This window comes from Coregonus clupeaformis, unplaced genomic scaffold (assembly GCF_020615455.1).
Source record: "Coregonus clupeaformis isolate EN_2021a unplaced genomic scaffold, ASM2061545v1 scaf0033, whole genome shotgun sequence".
In the NCBI taxonomy this organism is placed as follows: Eukaryota; Metazoa; Chordata; class Actinopteri; order Salmoniformes; family Salmonidae; genus Coregonus; species Coregonus clupeaformis.
This window is the reverse complement of record NW_025533488.1, coordinates 332,520-355,899: the sequence shown is the minus strand read 5'-3', so window position 1 is coordinate 355,899 and position 23,380 is coordinate 332,520.

The following is a 23,380-nucleotide window of genomic DNA, read 5'->3' as shown; positions in this document are numbered from 1 at the left end:
CTGGTCACGGACCACTTTCCCCTGGTCTGGATGGCCAGGGGAAAGGACACGAACGATCGAGTCACCAGGTGGATATTCTTCCTTCAACCCTTCTCTTTTTCTGTTGTGCACAGGTCAGTGATGAAGCATGAGAGCGCGGATGCCCTATCGAGAAGGGAGACGTACATCGCACTTAAGACCGCCCCCTCCTCGACAGGGCTAGGGGGGAAGGGGAGGGGAGGGGGGCGTACCACGGACAAGCCACAAGGGGGAGACTCGTCGAGGCCTGGTGACAGACGGAGTCTACATCACGCGGCGGTGGCTCCCTCTGCTGGACGTGCCAGGTCTCGAAGGGTCCTCCGGCAAGGACTAATTGGGGCTGATTGAGACTGGTGAGTAATCAAGGGACTGATTGCTCACCAGCCGTACGGGGCCCATAAAGCTGCCAGCAGGGCAGCACACGAGAGGGTTGGAGGTAGTAAGAGGTTGCTACCGGATAGACGTCCTCACGGTCTGCTAGAATCGAGGGGCTCGGTGTTCTACCCCAGATGAGACAGCGTTCCCTGGAGCCCAGAAGGCAGTAACCTGGAAAGGGTATATTTTCTTTTTCTTTATTGTTTTAAATAAACACCCTTGAAACTGAGGTATCACATTTGTGTCTGATCTGTGTAAACGTCTAGATTAAACCCCCTGGTCTGCCACAATAGTAAATCTCATGTTCTTTCACCAAAGAACGCAGTTCTCCAAACTGGCTGAAACTCCCCTGAAAGGCAGGTTTTCAGTTTGAGCCCTGACCCCTACAGATAAAAAGTAGGCCATATATTCTTAATTCCCATCCTCATTCAGAATACATGTATAATTGGTAATAATATAAAGATATTGAAGCACATTTGATTACTATGCTAGAAGTTTTTGCATAAGAAAATGTGTGTGGTTCCCATAATTTAATCCAGTAAAAGTACTTTCTGTAGTGCCTCTTTCAGCCCTTATGCAGCCTGTCACCCAGTCATTTATGATGCAGTTCTATCACTTTTTTTAGGCTTCTGAAGACAAGGTCGCTTGCACCCTCCCATGCACCCTCCCATATAGTGTTATTGTCTTCCCCCACAACAACCGCTCTGAAACCCAGGGCTGTTGCCTCATGGATCTAGTCCTCCGTCCACCACAGCCTTTAGCGGGGACACGACTGTCAGATTTTTATTTTTTATTTTCTTGCTTCTTGAAGACTAGAACTAGCTAGCCAGCTGGTAAATTATGCTTTTCCCCAAAGCCTGTTGGCAAGACCACTAATACATCCAACCCTCGCACACAGGCTCAAAATGCTTTACGTTGATCCTATTTTAATTAAATCCCTAAATTGGTCGTTACTATATGGCAGTGTCTTCTCTCTATCTCCTTTTCAGAAAGTTATATCACAGACTTTTTCTCCCCACAGTTTTAGTTAGCTAGGCTAATGGCGTGCATGTGAGAACCAATCAAAAAGTCCCTCCAAGCCTCTCACAATTTGAACTAACCTCCCTTTTTACAAGCCCGAGATACCAGACCAGTGAGCCACATCTCGCTGTGTAGTCACGTGGGTTGCACATCAGCCAGGCTAAGAACCAGAATGTTTGCAGGTTGAATGTGCAGATGGAAAGTTACAACCTCACACTCCCTGTCTTTGCATACAGCGATCAGAGCTTGAGGTAAATAAAACGTAGGTTTCCAACCAAATAATCATGGAAGGTTAGCAAACAAGTCTTAATTTGGTTAGTATTCGTGTAATGTTAAGATATTGCTTGAAGTCTTACAGCAATCTTACAGCAATATACATGCCTGGTTTTCAAATGCTGTGTTAAAGATTAGCCATGAGCAACATTTCTTGTGAATTGTTCGATACCATTTCAAAAATGAAAATAAAGAACAACTTGTATAAGCAAGATCAAAGCAACACATTTGCAAAATGTGTCATTTTTAATACAATGAATAATCTTTCTGTATGTTGTGTGAGCTATTAGTTAGTGAAAAATATTTTGAAGCTTTGTCTGGTATCTCGGTGATGATTATGTAATCCGTGAAGATAAAATTAAAGCAGCAAGACATATTGAAGAAGCACTAGAGAATGAGAGCTTGACCTACTTTATCAAATAAAATAAAATTGTATTGGCCACATGCGCCGAATACAACAGGTGCAGACATTACAGTGAAATGCTTACTTACAGCCCTTAACCAACAGTGCATTTATTTTTAATAAAAAAGTAAAATAAAACAACAACAAAAAAGTGTTGAGAAAAAAAAGAGCAGAAGTAAAATAAAATAACAGTAGGGAGGCTATATATACAGGGGGTACCGGTGCAGAGTCAATGTCGCGGGGGGCACCGACTAGTTGAGGTAGTTGAAGTAATATGTACATGTGGGTAGAGTTAAAGTGACTATGCATAAATAATTAACAGAGTAGCAGCAGCGTAAAAAGATGGGGTGGGGGGCCAGTGCAAATAGTCCGGGTAGCCATTATTAGCTGTTCAGGAGTCTTATGGCTTGGGGGTAGAAGCTGTTGAGAAGTCTTTTGGACCTAGACTTGGCACTCCGGTACCGCTTGCCGTGCGGTAGCAGAGAGAACAGTCTATGACTAGTGTGGCTGGAGTCTTTGACAATTTTCAGGGCCTTCCTCTGACACCGCCTGGTATAGAGGTCCTGGATGGCAGGAAGCTTGGCCCCAGTGATGTAATGGGCCGTACGCACTACCCTCTGTAGTGCCTTGCGGTCGGAGGCCAAGCAGTTGCCATACCAGGCGGTGATGCAACCAGTCAGGATGCTCTCAATGGTGCAGCTGTATATATTTTTTGAGGATCTGAGGACCCATGCCGAATCTTTTCAGTCTCCTGAGGGGGAATAGGCTTTGTCGTGCCCTCTTCACGACTGTCTTGTTGTGTTTGGACCATGATAGTTCGTTGGTGATGTGGACACCAAGGAACTTGAAGCTCTCAACCTGTTCCACTACAGCCCCGTCGATGAGAATGGGGGCGTGCTCAGTCCTCTTTTTTTTCCTGTAGTCCACAATCATCTCCTTTGTCTTGGTCACGTTGAGGGAGAGGTTGTTATCCTGGCACCACACGGCCAGGTCTCTGACCTCCTCCCTATAAGCTGTCTCATCGTTGTCGGTGATCAGGCCTACCACTGTTGTGTCGTCGGCAAACTTAATGATGGTGTTGGAGTCGTGCCTGGCCATGCAGTCATGGGTGAACAGGGAGTACAGGAGGGGACTGAGCACGGACCCCTGAGGGGGCCCCCGTGTTGAGGATCAGTGTGGCAGATGTGTTGTTACCTACCCTTACCACCTGGGGCGGCCCGTCAGGAAGTCCAGGATCCAGTTGCAGAGGGAGGTGTTTAGTCCCAGGATCCTTAGCTTAGTGATGAGCTTTGAGGGCACTATGGTGTTGAATGCTGAGCTATAGTCAATGAATAGCATTCTCACGTAGGTGTTCCTCTTGTCCAGGTGGGAAAGGGCAGTGTGGAGTGCAATAGAGATTGCATCATCTGTGGATCTGTTGGGGTGGTATGCAAATTGGAGTGGGTCTAGGGTTTCTGGGATAATGCTGTTGATGTGAGCCATGACCAGCCTTTCAAAGCACTTCATGGCTACAGACGTCAGTGCTACGGGTCGGTAGTCATTTAGGCAGGTTATCTTAGAGTCCTTGGGCACGGGGACTATGGTGGTCTGCTTGAAACATGTTGGTATTACAGACTCAGTCAGGGACATGTTGAAAATGTCAGTGAAGACACTTGCCAGTTGGTCAGCACATGCTCGGAGTACACGTCCTGGTAATCCGTCTGGCCCTGCGGCCTTATGAATGTTGACCTGCTTAAAAGTCTTACTCACATCGGCTACGGAGAGCGTGATCACATAGTCATCCGGAACAGCTGGTGCTCTCATGCATGCTTCAGTGTTGCTTGCCTCGAAGCGAGCATAGAAGTGGTTTAGCTCGTCTGGTAGGCTTGTGTCACTGGGAAGCTCGCGGCTGTGCTTCCCTTTGTAGTCTGTAATAGTTTTCAAGCCCTGCCACATCCGACGAGCGTCAGAGCTGGTGTAGTACGATTCAATCTTAGTCCTGTATTGACTCTTTGCCTGTTTGATGGTTCGTCGGAGGGCATAGCGGGATTTCTTATAAGCGTCCGGGTTAGAGTCCCGCTCCTTGAAAGCGGCAGCTCTACCCTTTAGCTCAGTGCGGATGTTTCCTGTAATCCATGGCTTCTGGTTGGGGTATGTACGTACAGTCACTGTGGGGACGACATCATCGATGCACTTATTGATGAAGCCAGTGACTGATGTGGTGTACTCCTCAATGCTATCTGAAGAATCCCGGAACATGTTCCAGTCTGTGCTAGCAAAACAGTCCTGTAGCTTAGCATCTGCGTCATCTGACCACTTTTTTATTAACCGAGTCACTGGTGCTTCCTGCTTTAGTTTTTGCTTATAAGCAGGAATCAGGAGGATAGAGTTATGGTCAGATTTGCCAAATGGAGGGCGAGGGAGAGCTTTGTATGTGTCTCTGTGTGTGGAGTAAAGGTGGTCTAGAGTTTTTTTTCCTCTGGTTGCACATTTAACATGCTGGTATTAATGAGGTAGAACGGATTTAAGTTTCCCTGCATTAAAGTCCCCGGCCACTAGGAGCGCTGCCTCTGGATGAGCGTTTTCCTGTTGACTTATGGCCATATACAGCTCATTCAGTGCAATCTTAATGCCAGCATTGGTTAGTGGTGGTAAATAGACGGCTATGAAAAATATAGATGAAAACTCTCTTGGTAAATAGTGTGGTCTACAGCTTATCATATGATACTCTACCTCAGGCGAGCAAAACCTCGAGACTTCCTTAGTATTAGAGTTTGTGCACCAGCTGTTGTTTACAAATATACACAGACCGCCACCCCTTGTCTTACCGGAGTCAGCCGTTCTATCCTGCCGATGTAGCGTATAGCCCGCTAGCTGTATGTTATCCATGTCGTCGTTCAGCCACGACTCGGTGAAACATAAGATATTACAGTTTTTTATGTCCCGTTGGTAGGATAACTGTAATCTTAGGTCATCCAATTTATTTTCCAATGATTGAAGATTGGCTAATAGGATTGATGGGAGCGGCAGTTTACTCGCTCGCCGTCGGATCCTTACAAGGCACCCCGACCTACGTCCACGATATCTCTGTCTCTTCCTCATGCGAATGACGGGGATTTGGGCCTTGTCGGGTGTCTGTAGGATATCCTTCGCGGCCGCCTCATTGAAGAAAGATTATTAGTCCAATACGAGGTGAGTAATCGCTGTCCTGATATCCAGAAGCTCTTTTTGGTTATAAGAGACGATGGCAGAAACATTATGTACAAAATAAATTACAAATAATACGGAAAAACACACATAATAGTACAATTGGTTAGAGGGCTGTAAAACGGCAGCCATCTTCTCCGGCGCCATTCCAGACCTCAGCTGCAGGCAAGATTTAAAAGTATTTGAAGAAGATTACTGATTTGCAGCTGAATATTGCCATCACAGGGGAATCTGACTCTGGTAAATTCACCTTTGTCAATGTGCTCAGAGGCCTAGGGGATGAATAAGAATGCTCGGCCCCAACTGGTGTGGTGGAGACCACTCGGAAGGCAACGCCTTACCCGAACCCAAAACATCCAAATGTAGGATCTTCCTGGTATCGGCACCCCAAATTTCAAACATGAGGACTACCTTCAACAAGTTGGATTTAATTGCTATGATTTCTTCTATATAGTCTAGTAGACCGTTTCAGAGTAAATTATGTTAACCTGTACGCTCTAAGATCGATGGCACCATAGACGCAGAAAGAAAAAGGAAGAAGAATTTTAACCAGGATGAGACACTTTCAAAGGTCTGACAACACATTGATTGCAAATCAAATGCCAAACAAACAGTAGGGGAATTGGACATTTCATATTTCAAAGCCACAATCTGGAATCTGTGTACTTCACAATTTTTTTGAACATATTCATTATCTCCATCACCATACCAGGGGCATGTTTTTTGGAACGTTCAGAAATAAATGCTTGTCAGTTGCAGAAGTGTCTCATATTGAATCACAGCTCCATCTTTACATAATAAACAATCATAACATTTCTGGTGAACAGGTAACAAATACTTTAGACCAGGGGTGTCAAACTCATTTTAGCTCAGGGGCCACATGGAGGAAAATCTATTCCCAAGTGGGCCGGACCGGAAAAATCATGGTGTATATATAACTTAAAAACAACAACTTCAGATTGTTTTCTTTGTTTTAATACGATCAACATACAACATAAAGCTGGAGCCTGAGGACAGTGTGTCCAAAATAGTACAAGCACAACATCACTATTAATCATAAAACACGTCAAGTTTATTTGAAAATTCTAAAGAAAAAGAACACACAAACACACAATGCCTCAGTGATTAACAGAACTGTTTCACAGATCACAGAACTATATCAGGGTGTCATTTCTCAGGCAGAAATGTAGATAAAAATAATGAAATCCTGTTCCCCAAACAAGAGCAAGAACCACAGAGTCAAGAATAGGTTAAATATACAAATAAAATAAAATCAATTAAAAACAATAGCACATCAACATAAAAACATATAAACATAAAGATGGAGCCTGAGGACAGTGTCCAAAAGCACAACATCACTATTAATCATAAAACACCTCAAGTTATTTGAAAGTTCTGAGGACAAAGAACACACAAACACACAATGCCTCAGTGATTCACAGAAGTATATCACAGATCACAGAACTATATCAGGGTGTCATTTCTCAGGCAGAAATGTAGATAAAAATAATGAAATCCTGTTCCCCAAACAAGTGCAAGAACCACAGAGTCAAGAATAGGTTAAATATACAAATAAAATAAAATCAATTAAAAACAATAGCACATCAACATAAAAACATATAAACATAAATCTGAAAGCGTTGCTCAAACTCCCGTAACAGTCCAGTTATTTTATCTTTGAACCGCTTCATGTCTGCCACATGTTGGGTCGCGCACACATTTTTCAGACAGGGGAAGTGAGCTGCATCACCACCGGCAAGTTGCGTCTCCCACAATGACAGCTTCAACTTGAAAGAACGTATGCTGTCATAATACTGCGTGACAACTTTGTTGCGCCCTTGCAGCTGTTTGTTCAAGTTATTCAGGTGCTCTGTAACATCCACCATAAATGCAAGGTCCGGCATCCATTCTGCGGAATGAAATTCTAACACTGGTTTGCCCTTTTCTTCCATGAACTGTTCAATTTCTTCTCGTAAATCAAAGAAACGCCTCAGCACAGCACCTCGGCATAACCATCTTACCTCAGTGTGGTATGGCAGGCCATAGATGTGGTCTTTCTCTCTGAGAAGGCTGTCAAACTGACGGTGATTCAGGCTTCTGGATCGGATGAAATTAACAGTTTGGATGACCACCTTCATGACGTTATCCATCTTTAATGACTTGCAACACAAAGCCTCCTGGTGCAAAATACAGTGAAAAGTCAAAAATCACGTCCTCCATTTGCAGATTGCACTTTCTCTCTGAACTTTGTCACAACGCCTGCTTTTTTCCCGATCATTGAGGGCGCACCATCTGTAGCCAGGCTGACAGTGCGGGACCAGTCCACTCCGACCCTGTCCAGCGCGCCCGACGAGTGCGGTAAAAATATCAGCTGCTGTCGTTGTATCTGTCATCGGCACCAACTCCACGAACTCCTCGGTGACGGTCAATGTGTCATCAACTCCGCGGATGAAAAAAATGGCCAGTTGTGCAACATCTGTAATGTCCGTGCTTTCATCAATTGCAACCGAAAACGCAATAAATGACTTTACTTTTTTGCTTCAACTGGCTGTCCAAATCCACTGAAAGATCGGAAATCCTGTCTGCAACTGTGTTTCTTGTCAGGCTGATATTTGCAAAAGCCTGCCGCTTTTCAGGGCACACAATCTCCGCTGCCTTCATCATGCATGTTTTTACAAATTCACCCTCACTAAATGGTTTTGAAGCCACTGCGATTTCATTAGCAATGAGGTAGCTAGCTTTCACTGCAGCGTCACTGATGTCTCGGCTGTGAGTAAACACAGACTGCTGTTTCTTCAGACCCGCCAACAGTTCATTCACCTTCTCTCATCTCCGCTGTCCTTGAAAGTTGTCATATTTGTCGGCATGAAGACTCACATAGTGGCGACGAAGGTTATATTCTTTCAGCACTGCAACATGCTCTGAACACACCAAACATACAGCTTTCCCATTCAATTCCGTGATTAAATAGGATGACCATTTTTCTTGGAACACTCTGCACTCTGCGTCCACTTTTCTCTTTTTTGACAGAGACATATTGGGGCAATGAGGGTGCCAAAGCACATAATGTTAAAAGTAGAAGCCGTAATAAATATCGCGGGCAAAACAAAGTAGCTCATTGGCTGCACGTGCTTGACCTACTTGCTCTGCCCCGGTATAAACAGTTTGCTTGCTTAACACAATTGCTATTGCGCCATCCAGTGGACGCAATTGGAACAGCAGTTTATTTTATTGAAAAATTGCAGCGCATTTTTATACCAAAAAAAAATATATATATATTTTTTTTTTTTTTTTTTTCAAAATCATCTCGCGGGCCGGATTAAACCCGTTTGCGGGCCTAATCCGGTCCGCGGGCCGTACGTTTGACACCCCTGCTTTAGACAATCACATATTTTGAAATAAAAATAATGAAACGCAGCTGTATTTAACACTAAATATTATTTTCACCATTTGCATCATGTTAGTCAGAATGTATTTTTCAAAGTCGTCTTTTTCTGTAGCATTTGATTCTTCCAACAATTAGCAGGGTTATTTACTGTCACAGAGACACCTGAATGTGACCAGCTGTCCCTTTTTCTCCCTCTATTACAAAGCCAGAGCCACCTAAGTTGAACTGTTGAACTATATGTAGTTCCATATGTTTCCAATGAGATTGCCATCTTCTCAACAATAAGGAACTCAGATCACCACTGACTGAACCTGTGAGCCCAATAGTACTGGCACTGTCCATCTCCAGACCCACCTGTCTCTTCTGGTCCTCTTGTAGGACACAGACATCTATTTCCTAAAGTATATTCATCACAATAGGTTGACAGTGCTGCTAGGACTGTAGACGGCTGTATTCAGAGATGGCTGAGGACTTCTTCACCCCGTCCCAGATGCGAACTGCGTAGTAAAACTGTAACATCCACAACAGTCAAACTCATTTCATAGTACAGTTTTGCCTCATTTCCAGCCAAGCTCAACAGGTATACAGTGGTAGATTTGATGAAACAGTGAGATGACACTTCTAGAGCTTGGGACTGTAAGATTCTATCTTAGCCTTGTTCTGTTCAATGTTCTCTACCTATATAGTGGTCTAAATTACACAATTCAAATTAAGTTCAAAAGAATACAAGATAATTTACTGACACCATTCAAACCAATAAGGGTTCGGAACTTTCAAGACAATTATCTCAGAATCATCTTTGCGGATCACCTAATAGTCTCAAGCTCTCAATTGTGTCGTTCTGTGCTTCCCTTAATATATTTTCTCCATGAGGATATTGTTTGACTGCTGACAGCAGGACATGGCCAGGATTTGGCTGCAGAGTTTAGAGGCCTGAGAGGAGAAGGTGGGGTGTCCTCTGTACCCCGGGAGGAGAGAGAAGAGAGGGGCGGCCCAGGACCCTAGAACAAACATCAAGATACAAACATGGGTAATCAGTATCACAAAGGACTGAGAGGAGAATATCCACGACGTGTGTGAAAACTAAGACATGGTATTTGCTCTGACCTGCTTTGGTTAGCGCGTCCTCCCCCTCATTCTCCATGAGGGGCAGCAGGAACATGTTGACCTCTGTTTCCAGGTAGTTCCGGCCCAGTCCAGGGAAAATATTACAGTCCAGCATGGACAAAGTGCATGCATATAGAAACCAAAAGATGATCAGTCAATACATGCTAATTAAACCCATGTCTGCACACTTTATGGGGCTTTTTAATGACATATGTCACTGCTTTGCACTTCTCACCCTTCAAAAAGATGCACGTACTGGAATCATAATATAGAAACAACACAATAGTATAGTGTTTAAATATGTGAATGATGTGATAAGCCTGTTGGTAAATTCTCTCCAGTCTAACCTTTGTATTTCAGATGAGAGTCGGCCATCAGCTTGTCCACTGCCATGTGCATCTTCTTCAGGTTTCTGGGACAGAACTCATCTCAACTAGATTTGTTCTGCAGGAACACTAGACAACAGAACAACAGCAATACATAAGTGACGTTCAGTACACTGAGCCGGAACTGTGTCTGCCTGTATGTGTGGGTGTGTGTGTGCCTGTGTGTGCCTGTGTGTGTGTGTGTGTGTGTGTGTGTGTGTGTGTGTGTGTGTGTGTGTGTGTGTGTGACCTAATGTATGTGTTGGGTTGGGGAGTAGCTGATTACATGTAATCAGTGGCATGTAATATGATTACAAAAAACGAACTGTAATCAGTTATGTTACCAGCTAAAATATTGTAATCAGATACTTTTGAAAAACTAGATGATTACTTCTTGGATTACTTAAAAATTCAGAAGTTATGTTTGTGAAAAAATGCATTATGAAACTTTTCTGTTCTCAATCGCATTTAATTCACCATTTAAAAAAGGCAAGTTTATGTTTTTTTCATCTGAGCGAGTTTGAGCACAAGTCAGAGACCAGTATGATGACACACCAAATGCGTTTGATGGATCCTCTTTGTCGTCCTCTAATGCCTCTTAAGGGGAAAGTACTCCCCCAAATAACTGAAAGTAATCAGATTACATTACTTAGTTTGGATAATCCAAAAGTACTGATTACAATTTTGGACAGGTAAATTGTAACTAATGGATTACATTTAGAAAGTAACCTACCTAACCCTGCCTATGTGTGGGTAGTACTCTGGTCCTTGTCGTTGCCAGAGGAGCCCAGGCTGTCGTGGCTGGCTGAGGGGGTGGGGGCTTCAATATCTCTGCTTTCTTGAGAAGGGATGGGCAACTCCAGGGGCCGGAATGGTGTCACTTTTCCTCCATCCCTAGCAAACACAGCTGATTAAACTGATTACATTCTAAACTGAAGAACATGATAAGTTAAGTATTGGAATCAGGTGTGTTAGCTGGGGCTGAGGCAAAAGTCTGACACCAATCAGGCCCATGAGGACTGGAGTTGCCCATCCCTGGTCTGGAGGAACCTGGCCAGAGACAATGTCATCATCACCACAGAGACACTTCATACAACCTGGTCAGAATATTCACACAGCACAACAACCACTACAACGACAACATGAATATGACATTAGAACATTCACACTGTTGTGACATCTGACATCCTCAGTGTTCTTGTCTTTCAACTCCAGTTTAAAGTTATTCATTAACAGCTAAAACTCGATGGGAAACGAGGGTCTACAAAAAAAGTTCAAATATTTGCACTCACAATAAATATTATGCTCTAATAATAATCCTAGCCAACCTGATTTGTAAACCCTATCAAAAGCCTCAGTGAATCTAAAGCCTCAGTGCTATTGAACTTTCCCAGATGGGTCGGGTGGTTACCTATAGAGGTTGATGTTAATGAACCAGTCTTGAATCACAATGACCATGCGGCACACTGTGAAGGCAATGATCTGAAGAGTCTGATTCAAAAAGATAGCTGACCGTGTTATTAATCTAACAGTAGAAACAGGTTCAATGTACAGTATGGAAACACCTTATGCAAACACAGACAGATGTTTTAAGAGTGAATCGTAAAACTGGATTACAGGAAGTACAATATCTCTCCTTTGGAGCTGTGTAGTAATCTGTAAACTTCACTGTTGTTGCCCAGTGCCCCCTGCTGGCCCCTCACTGATCTGCATTCACGTAGGTGTGAGGGAGGTTGTACTCTGGAGTCAACTTGCGGTCGTTGTTGATGAGGTGATCCAAAATGGAGGGGCTGAGAATGGGCTGGAGGAACACACAGAGCAGAGGAACACATTGGTATAGAAAATAACATTGGAGCAAGAGGAATGGTATGTGGATTAATAAAAAATGTGCGATACAGCAAAGCATCTTAACCGCTAATGCTTGAATCTGAACTGTGTACCCAAGAATATGACTCTTTCCTGGGTGATATAGAAGTCAATACCAATACAGCTATTTGAGAAGTTGCACTCCACAACTGGAAAAGAGCTTTCCGAGCTCAAAGTGCAAGGTATTCTAAGCCAGGTTGCAGTAGCACAGCAGACATGAACTTCTTTGCTTGAGAAACGTATCCCAGTGCTGGGTACTGTAGCATCAGGTGGGGTCACCTTCACTGCCTGCTACTACCTTCTGACATCTGCCCTCAATGACCTGAGTGAAGACGCAGAGAGAGTGATGCTTAAAGCAGTCTGAACATCTGTCACTCAGTAGACTGAGAGCATAAGAAGCGTAGAAATAAGAATTCATAGAATGGGCGTTCCCATTCAAGTCAATGATGGCATAATGGGGTGGTCATGGCAGCCATTGAGAGTGTACCCAAATATTTTTTTAACTAACCCAAAATAATCAGGCTGTTTGTATATGGCTGCCATGAAGGTGAACTGTGTTTGCGTGTGATCAGGGGTGTATTCATTCTGCCGATTCTGTTGAAAAACGTTTCTTAAACGGAAGGAAACGGAACAAAACGGGGATAAATATACCTGAATTTGTCCAATAGAAACTATTTTTTATAACTGTTGGACTACTGATTACACCCTAGATCAGCTAGATGCAGGCAAGAGTGTGCAGGGCGTTATTGAATGTGTCACTGTCTGTCACCTTGATTACTCACGACCTGTGTGCACCTACGTTTTAAACTTTCATTCATAGGCTAAGTTGTAGCAACCTCATGATGGGTATAGGGAAAATTTGAGTATCATGTAGTAGCTTACACCTATCGATGTTACATTGAGCTGGGTGAATGGAATATGAATGACAGTCAACCAATATACTGTAATAGTGTAATGAATACTCGGACAGAGTGGTAAGATCCAATCGCAGAATAGCGATGCTTTATTAGAGTACAGACAAGGGAATAGCTTAATCGTGGTCGGGCGGGCTGTGGTCAAAACCGGGCCAGGCATAGACAGGCAGAGGTACCAAGGGAGCGGGCGTAGTCGTAGTCGAGGGCACAGGCACAGGGTCAGAGTACGGTAATCACTGGGATAGACAAGCAGAGGAATAAGCAATACGTGGAGTCAAACAACAAGGCACAGGTCGGATACACGGGTAATCAAAAACAACAATCTCTCTCTCTCTCTCTCTCTCTCTCTCTCTCTCTCTCTCTCTCTCTCTCTCTCTCTCTCCAGCCCGGTCCGGCCTGTTCCTGCTCCCCGCACCAAGTCTGTGGTGCGCGTCGCCAGCCCGGTCCGGCCCGTTCCTGCTCTACGCATCAAGTCTGTGGTGCGCGTCGCCAGCCCAGTCCGGCCCATTCCTGCTCCACGCACCAAGCCAGGGGTGCGTATCGTCAGCCCGGTCCGGCCAGTTGCTACTCCACGCACCAAGCCAAGGGTGCGCATCGTCAGCCCGGTCCGGTCCATTCCTGCTCCACGCACCAAGCCAGGGGTGTGTATCGTCAGCCCGGTCCGGCCAGTTGCTACTCCACGCACCAAGCCAGGGGTGCGCATCGTCAGCCCGGTCCGGTCCGTTCCTGTTCCACGCACCAAGCCAGGGGTGCGTGTCGTCAGTCCGGCTCTGGCCAGCGGGGCCAGACCGGACCAGGGGTACTGGGGGGTTGGAGAGGAAGTGGGGATCGGGCCCAGAGCCGGATCCGCCGCCAAGGCGGAGTGCCCACCCGGTCCCTCCCCTGTGGTATGTAGTTGGCTCGGTCGGAGTCCGCGCCTTTAGGGGGGGGTACTGTCACGCCCTGGCTCTGGGGACACTGTTATGTTGAGCCAGGGTGTGTAGATCTATGTTCCCTATTTCTATGTTGGCCTGAGTGACTCCCAATCAGAGGCAACGAGTATCAGCTGTTTGCTGGTTGTCTCTGATTGGGAGCCATATTTAACTGTCGGTTTTTCCTTTGGTTTTGTGGGTTCTTGTTTCAAGTTGGTTTAGTTTGACCGTGAACTGTCACGTTACCGTCTTTGTTGTTTTGATCGTGTTTTCGCTCAATAAAGAGTATGTTTGCCTGCAACGCTGCGCCTTGGTTCTCATCTGTTCCTGACGATCGTGACATACATGCCTGGTTTTCAAATGCTGTGTTAAAGATTAGCCATGAGCAACATTTCTTGTGAATTGTTCGATACCATTTCAAAAATGAAAATAAAGAACAACTTGTATAAGCAAGATCAAAGCAAAACATTTGCAAAATGTGTCATTTTTAATACAATGAATAATCTTTCTGTACGTTGTGTGAGCTATTAGTTAGTGTGAAATATTTTGAAGCTTTGTCTGGTATCTCGGTGATGATTATGTAATCCGTGAAGATAAAATTAAAGCAGCAAGACATATTGAAGAAGCACTAGAGAATGAGAGCTTGACCTACTTTATCAAATCAAATCAAATCAAATTTTATTGGCCACATGCGCCGAATTCAACAGGTGCAGACATTACAGTGAAATGCTTACTTACAGCCCTTAACCAACAGTGCATTTATTTTTAATAAAAAAGTAAAATAAAACAACAACAAAAAAGTGTTGAGAAAAAAAAGAGCAGAAGTAAAATAAAATAACAGTAGGGAGGCTATATATACAGGGGGGTACCGGTGCAGAGTCAATGTGCGGGGGCACCGGCTAGTTGAGGTAGTTGAAGTAATATGTACATGTGGGTAGAGTTAAAGTGACTATGCATAAATAATTAACAGAGTAGCAGCAGCGTAAAAAGATGGGGTGGGGGGGCAGTGCAAATAGTCCGGTAGCCATGATTAGCTGTTCAGGAGTCTTATGGCTTGGGGGTAGAAGCTGTTGAGAAGTCTTTTGGACCTAGACTTGGCACTCCGGTACCGCTTGCCGTGCGGTAGCAGAGAGAACAGTCTATGACTAGGGTGGCTGGAGTCTTTGACAATTTTGAGGGCCTTCCTCTGACACCGCCTGGTATAGAGGTCCTGGATGGCAGGAAGCTTGGCCCCAGTGATGTAATGGGCCGTACGCACTACCCTCTGTAGTGCCTTGCGGTCGGAGGCCAAGCAGTTGCCATACCAGGCGGTGATGCAACCAGTCAGGATGCTCTCGATGGTGCAGCTGTATATATTTTTTGAGGATCTGAGGACCCATGCCGAATCTTTTCAGTCTCCTGAGGGGGAATAGGCTTTGTCGTGCCCTCTTCACGACTGTCTTGGTGTGTTTGGACCATGATAGTTCGTTGGTGATGTGGACACCAAGGACCTTGAAGCTCTCAACCTGTTCCACTACAGCCCCGTCGATGAGAATGGGGGCGTGCTCAGTCCTCTTTTTTTTCCTGTAGTCCACACTCATCTCATTTGTCTTGGTCACGTTGAGGGAGAGGTTGTTATCCTGGCACCACACGGCCAGGTCTCTGACCTCCTCCCTATAAGCTGTCTCATCGTTGTCGGTGATCAGGCCTACCACTGTTGTGTCGTCGGCAAACTTAATGATGGTGTTGGAGTCGTGCCTGGCCATGCAGTCATGGGTGAACAGGGAGTACAGGAGGGGACTGAGCACGGACCCCTGAGGGGCCCCCGTGTTGAGGATCAGTGTGGCAGATGTGTTGTTACCTACCCTTACCACCTGGGGGCGGCCCGTCAGGAAGTCCAGGATCCAGTTGCAGAGGGAGGTGTTTAGTCCCAGGATCCTTAGCTTAGTGATGAGCTTTGAGGGCACTATGGTGTTGAATGCTGACCTATAGTCAATGAATAGCATTCTCACGTAGGTGTTCCTCTTGTCCAGGTGGGAAAGGGCAGTGTGGAGTGCAATAGAGATTGCATCATCTGTGGATCTGTTGGGGCGGTATGCAAATTGGAGTGGGTCTAGGGTTTCTGGGATAATGCTGTTGATGTGAGCCATGACCAGCCTTTCAAAGCACTTCATGGCTACAGACGTCAGTGCTACGGGTCGGTAGTCATTTAGGCAGGTTATCTTAGAGTCCTTGGGCACGGGGACTATGGTGGTCTGCTTGAAACATGTTGGTATTACAGACTCAGTCAGGGACATGTTGAAAATGTCAGTGAAGACACTTGCCAGTTGGTCAGCACATGCTCGGAGTACACGTCCTGGTAATCCGTCTGGCCCCGCGGCCTTGTGAATGTTGACCTGCTTAAAAGTCTTACTCACATCGGCTATGGAGAGCGTGATCACATAGTCATCCGGAACAGCTGGTGCTCTCATGCATGCTTCAGTGTTGCTTGCCTCGAAGCGAGCATAGAAGTGGTTTAGCTCGTCTGGTAGGCTTGTGTCACTGGGAAGCTCGCGGCTGTGCTTCCCTTTGTAGTCTGTAATAGTTTTCAAGCCCTGCCACATCCGACGAGCGTCAGAGCTGGTGTAGTACGATTCAATCTTAGTCCTGTATTGACTCTTTGCCTGTTTGATGGTTCGTCGGAGGGCATAGCGGGATTTCTTATAAGCGTCCGGGTTAGAGTCCCGCTCCTTGAAAGCGGCAGCTCTACCCTTTAGCTCAGTGCGGATGTTTCCTGTAATCCATGGCTTCTGGTTGGGGTACAGTGGGGGAAAAAAGTATTTAGTCAGCCACCAATTGTGCAAGTTCTCCCACTTAAAAAGATGAGAGAGGCCTGTAATTTTCATCATAGGTACACGTCAACTATGACAGACAAATTGAGAAAAAAAAATCCAGAAAATCACATTGTAGGATTTTTTATGAATTTATTTGCAAATTATGGTGGAAAATAAGTATTTGGTCACCTACAAACAAGCAAGATTTCTGGCTCTCACAGACCTGTAACTTCTTCCTTAAGAGGCTCCTCTGTCCTCCACTCGTTACCTGTATTAATGGCACCTGTTTGAACTTGTTATAAGTATAAAAGACACCTGTCCACAACCTCAAACAGTCACACTCCAAACTCCACTATGGCCAAGACCAAAGAGCTGTCAAAGGACACCAGAAACAAAATTGTAGACCTGCACCAGGCTGGGAAGACTGAATCTGCAATAGGTAAGCAGCTTGGTTTGAAAAAATCAACTGTGGGAGCAATTATTAGGAAATGGAAGACATACCAGACCACTGATAATCTCCCTCGATCTGGGGCTCCACGCAAGATCTCACCCCGTGGGGTCAAAATGATCACAAGAACGGTGAGCAAAAATCCCTGAACCACACGGGGGGACCTAGTGAATGACCTGCAGAGAGCTGGGACCAAAGTAACAAAGCCTACCATCAGTAACACACTACGCCACCAGGGACACAAATCCTGCAGTGCAGGCGTGTCCCCCTGCTTAAGCCAGTACATGTCCAGGCCCATCTGAAGTTTGCTAGAGTGCATTTGGATGATCCAGAAGAGGATTGGGAGAATGTTATATGGTCAGATGAAACCAAAATATAACTTTTTGGTAAAAACTCAACTCGTCATGTTTGGAGGACAAAGAATGCTGAGTTGCATCCAAAGAACACCATACCTACTGTGAAGCATGGGGGTGGAAACATCATGCTTTGGGGCTGTTTTTCTGCAAAGGGACCAGGACGACTGATCCGTGTAAAGGAAAGAATGAATGGTACCATGTATCGTGAGATTTTGAGTGAAAACCTCCTTCCATCAGCAAGGGCATTGAAGATGAAACGTGGCTGGGTCTTTCAGCATGACAATGATCCCAAACACACTGCCCGGGCAATGAAGGAGTGGCTTCGTAAGAAGCATTTCAAGGTCCTGGAGTGGCCTAGCCAGTCTCCAGATCTCAACCCCATAGAAAATCTTTGGAGGGAGTTCAAAGTCCGTGTTGCCCAGCGACAGCCCCAAAACATCACTGCTCTAGAGGACATCTGCATGGAGGAATGGGCCAAAATACCAGCAACAGTGTGTGAAAACCTTGTGAAGACTTACAGAAAACGTTTGACCTGTGTCATTGCCAACAAAGGGTATATAACAAAGTATTGAGAAACTTTAGTTATTGACCAAATACTTATTTTCCACCATAATTTGCAAATAAATTCACTAAAAATCCTACAATGTGATTTTCAGGATTTTTTTTTCTCATTTTGTCTGTCATAGTTGACGTGTACATATGATGAAAATTACAGGCCTCTCTCATCTTTTTAAGTGGGAGAACTTGCACAATTGGTGGCTGACTAAATACTTTTTTTCCCCACTGTATGTACGTACTGTCACTGTGGGGACGACATCATCGATGCACTTATTAATGAAGCCAGTGACTGATGTGGTGTACTCCTCAATGCTATCTGAAGAATCCCGGAACATGTTCCAGTCTGTGCTAGCAAAACAGTCCTGTAGCTTAGCATCTGCGTCATCTGACCACTTTTTTATTAACCGAGTCACTGGTGCTTCCTGCTTTAGTTTTTGCTTATAAGCAGGAATCAGGAGGATAGAGTTATGGTCAGATTTGCCAAATGGAGGGCAAGGGAGAGCTTTGTATGCGTCTCTGTGTGTGGAGTAAAGGTGGTCTAGAGTTTTTTTTCCTCTGGTTGCACATTTAACATGCTGGTATTAATGATGTAGAACTGATTTAAGTTTCCCTGCATTAAAGTCCCCGGCCACTAGGAGCGGTGCCTCTGGATGAGAGTTTTCCTGTTGACTTATGGCCTTATACAACTCATTCAGTGCAATCTTAATGCCAGCATTGGTTTGTGGTGGTAAATAGACGGCTATGAAAAATATAGATGAAAACTCTCTTGGTAAATAGTGTGGTCTACAGCTTATCATATGATACTCTACCTCAGGCGAGCAAAACCTCGAGACTTCCTTAGTATTTGATTTTGTGAACCAGCTGTTGTTTACAAATATACACAGACCGCCACCCCTTGTCTTACCGGAGTCAGCCGTTCTATCCTGCCGATGTAGCGTATAGCCCGCTAGCTGTATGTTATCCATGTCGTCGTTCAGCCACGACTCGGTGAAACATAAGATATTACAGTTTTTTATGTCCCGTTGGTAGGATAACCGTAATCTTAGGTCATCCAATTTATTTTCCAATGATTGAAGATTGGCTAATAGGATTGATGGGAGCGGCAGTTTACTCGCTCGCCGTCGGATCCTTACAAGGCACCCCGACCTACGTCCACGATATCTCTGTCTCTTCCTCATGCGAATGACGGGGATTTGGGCCTTGTCGGGTGTCTGTAGGATATCCTTCGCGGCCGCCTCATTGAATAAAGATTATTAGTCCAATACGAGGTGAGTAATCGCTGTCCTGATATCCAGAAGCTCTTTTTGGTTATAAGAGACGATGGCAGAAACATTATGTACAAAATAAATTACAAATAACACGGAAAAACACACATAATAGTACAATTGGTTAGAGGGCTGTAAAACGGCAGCCATCTTCTCCGGCGCCATTCCAGACCTCAGCTGCAGGCAAGATTTAAAAGTATTTGAAGAAGATTACTGATTTGCAGCTGAATATTGCCATCACAGGGGAATCTGACTCTGGTATATTCACCTTTGTCAATGTGCTCAGAGGCCTAGGGGATGAAGAAGAATGCTCGGCCCCAACTGGTGTGGTGGAGACCACTCGGAAGGCAACGCCTTACCCAAACCCAAAACATCCAAATGTAGGATCTTCCTGGTATCGGCACCCCAAATTTCAAACATGAGGACTACCTTCAACAAGTTGGATTTAATTGCTATGATTTCTTCTATATAGTCTAGTAGACCGTTTCAGAGTAAATTATGTTAACCTGTACGCTCTAAGATCGATGGCACCATAGATGCAGAAAGAAAAAGGAAGAAGAATTTTAACCAGGATGAGACACTTTCAAAGGTCTGACAACACATTGATTGCAAATCAAATGCCAAACAAACAGTAGGGGAATTGGACATTTCATATTTCAAAGCCACAATCTGGAATCTGTGTACTTCACAATTTTTTTGAACATATTCATTATCTCCATCACCATACCAGGGGCATGTTTTTTGGAACGTTCAGAAATAAATGCTTGTCAGTTGCAGAAGTGTCTCATATTGAATCTCAGCTCCATCTTTACATAATAAACAATCATAACATTTCTGGTGAACAGGTAACAAATACTTTAGACAATCACATATTTTGAAATAAAAATAATGAAACGCAGCTGTATTTAACACTAAATATTATTTTCACCATTTGCATCATGTTAGTCAGAATGTATTTTTCAAAGTCGTCTTTTTCTGTAGCATTTGATTCTTCCAACAATTAGCAGGGTTATTTACTGTCACAGAGACACCTGAATGTGACCAGCTGTCCCTTTTTCTCCCTCTATTACAAAGCCAGAGCCACCTAAGTTGAACTGTTGAACTATATGTAGTTCCATATGTTTCCAATGAGATTGCCATCTTCTCAACAATAAGGAACTCAGATCACCACTGACTGAACCTGTGAGCCCAATAGTACTGGCACTGTCCATCTCCAGACCCACCTGTCTCTTCTGGTCCTCTTGTAAGAAACAGACATCTATTTCCTAAAGTATATTCATCACAATAGGTTGACAGTGCTGCTAGGACTGTAGACGGCTGTTTTCAGAGATGGCTGAGGACTTATTCACCCCTTCCCAGATGCGAACTGCGTAGTAAAACTGTAACAACCACAACAGTCAAACTCATTTCCTAGTACAGTTTTGCATCATTTCCAGCCAAGCTCAACAGGTATACAGTGGTAGATTTGATGAAACAGTGAGATGACACTTCTAGAACTTGGGACTGTAAGATTCTATCTTAGCCTTGTTCTGTTCAATGTTCTCTACCTATATAGTGGTCTAAATTACACAATTCAAATTAAGTTCAAAAGAATACAAGATAATTTACTGACACAATTCAAACCAATAAGGGTTCGGAACTTTCAAGCCAATTATCTCAGAATCATCTTTGCGGATCACCTTATAGTCTCAAGCTCTCAATTATGTCCTTCTGTGCTTCCCTTAACATATTTTCTCCATGAGGATATTGTTTGACTGCTGACAGCAGGACATGGCCAGGATTTGGCTGCAGAGTTTAGAGGCCTGAGAGGAGAAGGTGGGGTGGCCCCGGACCCTAGAACAAAACACCAAGATACAAACATGGGTAATCAGTATCACAAAGGACTGAGAGGAGAATATCCACGACGTTTGTGAAAACTAAGACATGGTATTTGCTCTGACCTGCTTTGGTTAGCGCGTCCTCCCCCTCATTCTCCATGAGGGGCAGCAGGAACATGTTGACCTCTGTTTCCAGGTAGTTCCGGCCCAGACCAGGGAAAATATTACAGTCCAGCATGGACAAAGTGCCTGCATATAGAAACCAAAAGATGATCAGTCAATACATGCTAATTAAACCCATGTCTGCACACTTTATGGGGCTTTTTAATGACATATGTCACTGCTTTGCACTTCTCACCCTTCAAAAAGATGCACGTGCTGGAATCATAATATAGAAACAACACAATAGTATAGTGTTTAAATATGTGAATGATGTGATAAGCCTGTTGGTAAATTCTCTCCAGTCTAACCTTTGTATTTCAGATGAGAGTCGGCCATCAGCTTGTCCACTGCCATGTGCATCTTCTTCAGGTTTCTGGGACAGAACTCATCTCAACTAGATTTGTTCTGCAGGAACACTAGACAACAGAACAATAGCAATACATAAGTGACGTTCAGTACACTGAGCCGGAACTGTGTCTGCCTGTATGTGTGGGTGTGTGTGTGCCTGTGTGTGCCTGTGTGTGTGTGTGTGTGTGTGTGTGTGTGTGTGTGTGTGTGTGTGTGTGTGTGTGTCCTAATGTATGTGTGGGGTTGGGGAGTAGCTGATTACATGTAATCAGTGACATGTAATATGATTACAAAAAACGAACTGTAATCAGTTATGTTACCAGCTAAAATATTGTAATCAGATACTTTTGAAAAACTAGATGATTACTTCTTGGATTACTTAAAAATTCAGAAGTTATGTTTGTGAAAAAATGCATTATGACACTTTTCTGTTCTCAATCGCATTTAATTCACCATTTAAAAAAGGCAAGTTTATGTTTTTTTCATCTGAGCGAGTCTGAGCACAAGTCAGAGACCAGTATGATGACACACCAAATGCGTTTGATGGATCCTCTTTGTCGTCCTCTAATGCCTCTTAAGGGGAAAGTACTCCCCCAAATAACTGAAAGTAATCAGATTACGTTACTTAGTTTGGATAATCCAAAAGTACTGATTACAATTTTGGACAGGTAAATTGTAACTAATGGATTACATTTAGAAAGTAACCTACCTAACCCTGCCTATGTGTGGGTAGTACTCTGGTCCTTGTCGTTGCCAGAGGAGCCCAGGCTGTCGTGGCTGGCTGAGGGGGTGGGGGCTTCAACATCTCTGCTTTCTTGAGAAGGGATGGGCAACTCCAGGGGCCGGAATGGTGTCACTTTTCCTCCATCCCTAGCAAACACAGCTGATTAAACTGATTGCATTCTAAACTGAAGAGTTAGCTGGGGCTGAGGCAAAAGTCTGACACCAATCAGGCCCATGAGGACTGGAGTTGCCCATCCCTGGTCTGGAGGAACCTGGCCAGAGACAATGTCATCATCACCACAGAGACACTTCATACAACCTGGTCAGAATATTCACACAGCACAACAACCACTACAACGACAACATTAATATGACATTAGAACATTCACACTGTTGTGACATCTGACATCCTCAGTGTTCTTGTCTTTCAACTCCAGTTTAAAGTTATTCATTAACAGCTAAAACTCGATGGGAAACGAGGGTCTACAAAAAAAGTTCAAATATTTGCACTCACAATAAATATTATGCTCTAATAATAATCCTACCCAACCTGATTTGTAAACCCTATCAAAAGCCTCAGTGAATCTAAAGCCTCAGTGCTATTGAACTTTCCCAGATGGGTCGGGTGGTTACCTATAGAGGTTGATGTTAATGAACCAGTCTTGAATCACAATGACCATGCGGCACACTGTGAAGGCAATGATCTGAAGAGTCTGATTCAAAAAGATAGCTGACCGTGTTATTAATCTAACAGTAGAAACAGGTTCAATGTACAGTATGGAAAACCTTATGCAAACACAGACAGATGTTTTAAGAGTGAATCGTAAAACTGGATTACAGGAAGTACAATATCTCTCCTTTGGAGCTGTGTAGTAATCTGTAAACTTCACTGTTGTTGCCCAGTGCCCCCTGCTGGCCCCTCACTGATCTGCATTCACGCAGGTGTGAGGGAGGTTGTACTCTGGAGGCAACTTGCGGTCGTTGTTGATGAGGTGATCCAAAATGGAGGGGCTGAGAATGGGCTGGAGGAACACACAGAGCAGAGGAACACATTGGTATAGAAAATAACATTGGAGCAAGAGGAA